Here is a 7,745-nt window from a genome sequence, read left to right as displayed (position 1 = left end):
TGGTGTCTCCCTCTGCTTCTTGTTTTCAAGGTCGCAATCAATGGAAATCAAGCAAAATCAGATTAATTATAATACTTAATGGGGTGGTGGGTTGAGGGGAGAGGGCAGGTGGCTGCTTGCTATTGATCCTAAGGCATAATGAATCAACCGTAAGGAATCAATATGACGGTAACCGTAGGTGTGGTTGGTAAAAGATCTTACGGAGCCAGTGTGGTGTAGTGGTTAATAGCAGTGGACTTGTAATCTGGGGAACCGGGTTCGCGTCTCCGCTCCTCCACATGCAGCTGCTGGGTGACCTTGGGCTAGTCACACTTCTCTGAAGTCTCTCAGCCCCACTCACCTCACAGAGTGTTTCTTGTGGGGGAAGAAGGGAAAGGAGAATGTTAGCCGCTTTGAGAATCCTTCGGGTAGTGATAAAGCAGGATATCAAACCCAAACTCCTCCTCCTCCTCCTTCTTCTTCTTAACTTCCACCTGCTCTGAAACAACTTTTCAAGTCCCAGCAAATATGGCTGCCTGTGGTTACTACATCCCTTTTTCCACTGAACGGGTGAGAATTTGTTGGTTGGTTGCCATGGTGCACAGTTAGAGGGTACATTTCCTTTTTTTAAAAAAAACAAAACCTTTTTTATTCAAAATTAAAACAAAACATATCATCCAAAAACATATCATCCTTATCCCCCCCCCATTTTTCCTCCCTCCCCCCACCCTCCCACACAAAACCCACACACACACCCCGACCCCCCGGCTTCCCTCAGTTCCAGTCTTTGATTTCTCTATGAATGCTGTTTTCTGCATTTTACACAGTTGTATAGATCCTCAAACTATTTAGCTGATTATTATCAATAAAGAGTTTGTGAATGTTTATTCAAAGCCAGCCAAGGAGTCCAATTCGCTTTACTGCGTCTTCAAATACTTTGTAAAGGGTTCCCATTCATCTTTAAAGTCACAGTTATCCTTGTCCCGTAGCTTATATCTCAGTTTTGCCAGTTCTGCATAGTCCATCAATTTTTCTTGCCATGATTCTTTAGTTGGGGTAGAGGGTACATTTATAGCACCAACCTATATCCATTTCCCCTTCATGGATCACTGCCTTGCCGTGGCGAAGGGGCTTGAATAACTCAGAGAAGCTATGAGCTATGCCGTGCAGGGCCACCCAAGATGGACAGGTCATAGTGGAGAGTTTTGACCAAACGTGATCCACCTGGAGCAGGAACCGGCAAGCCACTCCAGTATCTCTGCCAAGAAAACTCCATGGACAAAGACAACAGGCATATAAAAGTTATAACGCTGGAAGATGAGCCCCTCAGGTCGGAAGGCATCCAACATGCTACTGAGGAAGAGCGGAGGACAAGTACAAGTAGATTCAGAGCTGATGAAGTGGCTGGGCCAAAGCCGAGAGGACGCTCAGTTGCGGATATGCCTGGAAGCGAAAGGAAAGTCCAATGCTGTAAAGAAAAATATTGCATAGGAACCTGGAATGTAAGAACCATGAACCTTGGTAAGTTGGATGTGGTCAAAAATGAGATGGCAAGAATAAATATTGACATCCTGGGCATCAGTGAACTAAAATGGACTGGAATGGGCGAATTCAGTTCGGATGACCATCACGTCTACTACTGTGGGCAAGAAACCCGTAAAAGAAATGGAGTGGCCCTCATAGTCAACAAAAGAGTGGCGAAAACTGTACTGGGATGCAATCTCAAAAATGATAGAATGATCTCGATACGAATCCAAGGCAGACCTTTTAACATCACAGTAATCCAAGTTTATGCACCAACCACTGGTGCTGAAGAAACTGAAATTGAACAATTCTATGAAGACTTACAACACCTTATAGAAATGACACCAAAGAAGGATGTTCTTCTCATTATAGGGGATTGGAATGCTAAAGTACAGAGTCAAGAGATAAAAGGAACAACTGGCAAGTTTGGCCTTTGAGTTCAAAATGAAGCAGGGCCAAGGCTAATAGAGTTCTGCCAAGAGAACAAGCTGGTCATCACAAACACCCTTTTCCAACAACACAAGAGACAACTCTACACATGGACATCACCAGATGGACAGAATCGAAATCAGATTGATTATATTCTCTGCAGCCAAAGACAGAGAAGCTCTATACAGTCAGCAAAAACAAGACCTGGAGCTGACTGTGGCTCAGATCATCAGCTTCTTATAGCAAAATTCAAGCTTAAAATGAAGAAAGTAGGAAAAACCACTGGGCCGGTAAGATACAATCTAAGTCAAATCCCTTATGAATATACAGTGGAAATGAGGAACAGGTTTAAGGATTTAGATTGGGTGGACAGAGTGCCTGATGAACTATGGATGGAGGCTCGTAACATTATACAAGAGGCAGCAACTAAAACCATCCCAATGAAAAGGAAATGCAAGAAAGCAAAGTGGCTGTCCAACAATGCCTTACAAATAGTGGGGGAGAGAAGGCAAGCAAAATGTGAGGGAGATAGTGAAAGATACAGGAAATTGAATGCAGATTTCCAAAAAATAGCAAGGAGAGACAAGAAGGCCTTCTTAAACAAGCAATGCAAAGAAATAGAGGAAAACAATAGAATAGGAAAAACTAGAGATCTGTTCAAGAAAATTAGAGATATGAAAGGAACATTTTGTACAAGGATTTCCATAATAAAAGACAAAAGTGGAAAGGACCTAACAGAAGCAGAAGACATCAAGAAGAGGTGGCAAGAATACACAGAGGAACTATACCCGAAAGAAATGGATGTCTCGTATACCCCAGGTAGTGTGGTTGCTGACCTTGAGCCAGACATCCTGGAGAGTGAAGTCAAATGGGCCTTAGAAAGCACAGCTAATAACAAGGCCAGTGGAAGTGATGATATTCCAGCTGAACTATTTAAAATTTTAAAAGATGATGCTGTTAAGGTAAATGTAAAATGTACATGGAGCCTTAATCAGTGGCGGAGCAACATGCTGCAGCCCCCGGAGCGGAGAACAGATGGGGGCGTGGCTGACACACGTCCCGGGGGCGTGGCATGTGCCGTGGAGGCATGGCATGCGTCCCGGGGTTGTGCGGCGTGTGGCATGTGTCCCAGGAACGCGTGGCGAGCGGTATGCGTCTCGGGGGCGGTCGCGATGGCACCCTTCCCCCAAATGGTACCCGGTGCAGCGCACTCCCCTGTCCCCCCTTCGTACGCCAGTGGCCTTAATCCCAGCAAGGTGGCGGTTATGTGGGGAGGCAATTCTTCTGCTCCTGCTCAGGGAGATGGTATTCAACCTGTTCTCGACAGGACTGTTCTCCAACTGTAGGATCAGAGCCACTGCCTAGGGCTCAGTGTTTCAGAACCCCCTTCCTCAAGCTGGTACCATGATGTTGAACTATTAACACCCATTATCCCCATTTTGGCATTAAGCTAAGATAAAGTTAAAGGGTAAAGGGACCCCTGACCGTTAGGTCCAGTCGTGGCCGACTCTGGGGTTGCGGCGCTCATCTCGCTTTATTGGCCGAGGGAGCCGGCGTACAGCTTCCGGGTCGTGTGGCCAGCATGACTAAGCCACTTCTGGCAAACCAGAGCAGCGCATGGAAACGCCGTTTACCTTCCCACCGGAGCGGTACCTATTTATCTACTTGCACTTTGACATGCTTTCAAACTGCTAGATTGGCGGGAGCAGGGACTGAGCAATGGGAGCTCACCCTGTCATGGGGATTCGAACCACAGACCTTCTGATCGGCAAGTCCTAGGCTCTGTGGTTTAACCCAGTGTTTCCCAAACGTTTTTGGGCAACGGCACACCTGTTTACCGGAAAAAAATCTCGCGGCACACCACCATTAAAGCCCCGCCCCCGTGACGTCATTCGGGGAGCCGGCGGCCCGGGCCTGAGCTGGAAGGAGAGGCGGTGCTTTTCGGCACAAGGCAATCGGCCTGGAATTGTTTCCCGCGCGCTGCGAAAGGGAACAGCTGCGGTCGCGCGAACCCTCCGGCGCTGGGAGGGGAAAGGGCGGAGTCGCAGAGCACCAGCTGGCCGAGCGGTTGCGCGCAGCGTTGCGCTTTTGGAGAGCGTGCGGCTGCTGCTAGGGGATCCGGGGACGTGAGCAGGCCTGGCCCGACCCGGGTTGAAGGAGGACAAGCCGGCAGCGCGCCAAGTGAGTTCGGTTGCGCGCGACGGCCCCCGCTCCCCCCACCCCCGCCGGATCCTCGCCGCCGCCGCCTCTCGCCCGCCTCCCTCCCACGGCACACCAGCCGATGTCTCACGGCACAGTAGTGTGCCGCGGAACACCGGTTGGGAAACACTGGTTTAACCCACAGCGTCACCTGTGTCCCCGGCATTAATACGACACAATAATCTTTATTGTCATTGTCCTATACAGAACAACGAAATTGAAAAAATCTACATCAGACATTCAAAACCAACAAGCCTGCTATCCCAGCTATCCCAGCCTGTTTAGCCCCCTAAAACTCTGATACCCCATAATTAAATACAACATACTCCCATAGAGACTACCTTACAATGCGTTTAAAACCAAAATCGCTTTTGGATAGAAACTGTTTCTCAGGTGGCTAGTCCTAGTCTTAATAACCCTGTGCCTTCTTCCAGAAGGCAGAAGCTGAAAGAGATCATTTCCGGGGTGCGCACTATCCTGCGCTATCTCTGCAGCTTTCTTATGGCACCCGGAAGCATAGATTTGATCCAAGGTGGGAAGAGTGCACCCAATTATTCTCTCCATGATCTTTACAACCATGGACAGCATTGTTTTTCCCCTAACCGTGCAGCTCCCAAACCACACACAGAGACCATAAGTTAATACACTCTCAACAGTACAATGGTAAAATGCCATCAACAGGTGCTTTGAGAGATTATTTTTCCAAAGGATTCTCAGAAAATATAACCTCTGCTGTGCTCTCTTCATCAGGTCTTTGCTGTTTTCTCCCCAGGTTAGGTCATCTCTCAACTCCATTCCCAGAAATTGAAACACCAAAACCTATTCCACACACTTCCCCTCAATAATGAGTGGCTGAATGTTCAATTTACATTTCCTAAAGTCCACAATAATAAGCCTATTAGTACTGTAGCAGTATTGGCATCAGTATTATTAGTATTATTCTCTGACCACTGGCCAAGCTGACTGGATCTTTGGAAGTTCAGCAACACATCTGGAGCACACCAGTTTGGGGAAGGTTGTCAAAAATCTGGCTTTATCACCTGAGACCCAGGTAGCCTCTGTGGTGAGGAGCACCTTCCATCAAGTTAGACTGGTGCACTAACCTATTTTAGGCAAGGCTAGCCACAGTCACCCATGCTCTGGTAACTGTCAGGATTGACTACTGCACAGTGTTGGGCCTCCTTTGAAGACTGCTTGGGCACTGCATCTGATTCGCAACACGGCCCTTGGCTGCTAACTGAGACCAGTCACTGGGAAGATACCTTCCAGGTACTTGAAGATTTTCCGGTCTGTTTCTGAGTTCAATGGGCTGGTGCTTACCTTAAAGAATAGAATAGAATAGAATAGATTCTTTATTGTCATTACACAAGTGCAACATTGTACAAAGTGCAACGAAATTGGATGCCATCCCTTAAAACATCAAAAGCAAAACAACAACAACAACCAAACAAACCACATTCCAGCCACACCCACACCACACCCATCAAACTCCCAGGTCACACTATCGAGTTACAGCATTCAAAAAGGCCACAGCTCTTGGATAGAAACTGTTTTTCAGTCTATTTGTCTTTGACTTGATGTTTCTATATCTCCTGCCAGAAGGCAGTAGTGCAAACAGACTGTGTCCCGGGTGAGATGAATCATGCAGGATATTATTTGCTTTCCTAAGACAACGGGAACTGTACAGTTCTTCCAAGGATGGGAGAGGATGACCAATAATCCTTTGGGCTGTGGTTATGACCTTCTGGAGCACCTTCCTCTCCCTAGCTGTACAACCGGAGAACCAAGCACAAATACAGTATGTAAGAATGCTCTCTATGGAGCCTCGGTAGAAGCACACCAGCAGTCTCTCACTCAGATTGTTCTTCTTTAAAAGTCTGAGGAAATAAATTCTCTGCTGGGCCTTCTTCACCAGAGCGGTGGTATGTGCGCTCCAAGTCATGCCCTGATCGATAGCTACTCCCAAAAACCTGAATTCCGCCACCCTCTCCACCCGTTCCCCGTTGATATACAAGGGCTGAATGTCCGCCTTTTTTCCCCTGTAATCCACCACCAATTCCTTGGTCTTAGCCGTATTAAGAGCCAGATTGTTCTCTCCACACCAAACACAGAGCCGCTCCACCTCGTCCCGATAGGCGGACTCATCCCCTCCTGAAATGAGCCCCACCACCGTAGTGTCATCAGCAAACTTGATGATTTTGTTGCTGGAATAGATGGCTGTACAGTCATACGTATAAAGCCCTATGCTGTTTGGTACCTGAAGGAATACCTTCACCCTATTAAAAAAAAAAAAAAAGGTAAAACACCCCTGACCATTAGGTCCAGTTGTGGCCGACTCTAGGGTTCGCGGCGCTCATCTTGCTTTATTGGCCGAGGGAGCCGGCGTTTGTCCGCAGACAGTTTTCTGGGTCATGTGGCCAGCATGACTAAGCTGCTTCTGGAGAAACCAAAGCAGTGCACGGAAACACCGTTTACCTTCCCACCGGAGCAGTACCTGTTTATCTACTTGCACTTTGATGTGCTTTCGAACTGCTAGGTTGGCAGGAGCTGGGACCGAGCAATGGGAGCTCACTGCGTTGCGGGGATTCGAACTGCCGACCTTCCGATCGGCAAGCCCTAGGCTCACCCTAATAGCTTGCCCTAATATTGAGGTATGTTTCCGAAGATCTCTTCTGAGTGCTCCTACCAAACGAAGTCAGGTTTCAGGGGGCAGGGGGTTGACCAAATCTTTTTTGGTGGTGGCAACCCCCAGGCAGACTCACCTGGTGCCAACACACTCACATTTTTTGGCTCCAGGCAAATTCCTTTTTAAAAAATTCTTCCAGGCCATAAAAGTTCTTATTGTTTCTAAACTTTTCTTGTGGTCTTCATAATATTTTGCTTCTATTGTGCTTCCATTTTGATTAAAAAAGAGAGAGCATGTCTGAAAGGGGATGCATAGATTTAAAAAATAAACAGTAATATTTCTGAGTCATAGTGCCTGGCAAAGGAAGCTCTCAGGCATAGGAGAGATCTTCCTTTCCAGATCTTCCTTTCGGCTGGGCAAAAAAATTAATTGCTACTAACACATTATAATGCTTCAGGCAACGATCCTATGCCCACTTACTTGGGAGTACAGTGGTACCTCGGGTTACATATGCTTCAGGTTACATACGCTTCAGGTTACAGACTCCGCTAACCCAGAAATAGTGCTTCAAGTTAAGAACTTTGCTTCAGGATGAGAACAGAAATCGGGCTCCGGCAGTGTGGCAGCAGCAGGAGGCCCCATCAGCTAAAGTGGTGCTTCAGGTTAAGAACAGTTTCAGATTAAGTACGGACCTCCGGAACGAAAAAGTACTTAACCTGAGGTATCACTGTATGTTACATTGCACTCAATGGGACTAACTTGTGATAGCATTGTAGTGTTAGCTTTGCTTTTCTGTGGGTAAATATGAAATAATGTTTGTGACATGCTTGGAACACCTAAAATCCTTCTTCTTCTGGTTGAGCAACCATCAGCTTCAGCCCTCCTTCCAAAATTGGTGTGCTGTTTGTGATGCCTCCAGGTGCGTTGCGGTTTTGGGGTTTCGGTTCCTCATAACGGGGCCCTGACTGATACTGTTGCCTTGGTGATC

The sequence above is a fragment of the Podarcis bocagei genome (genome assembly GCF_964188305.1).
Source record: "Podarcis bocagei genome assembly, chromosome: 13".
Lineage (NCBI taxonomy): Eukaryota > Metazoa > Chordata > Lepidosauria > Squamata > Lacertidae > Podarcis > Podarcis bocagei.
This window is presented reverse-complemented; position numbering follows the sequence as displayed.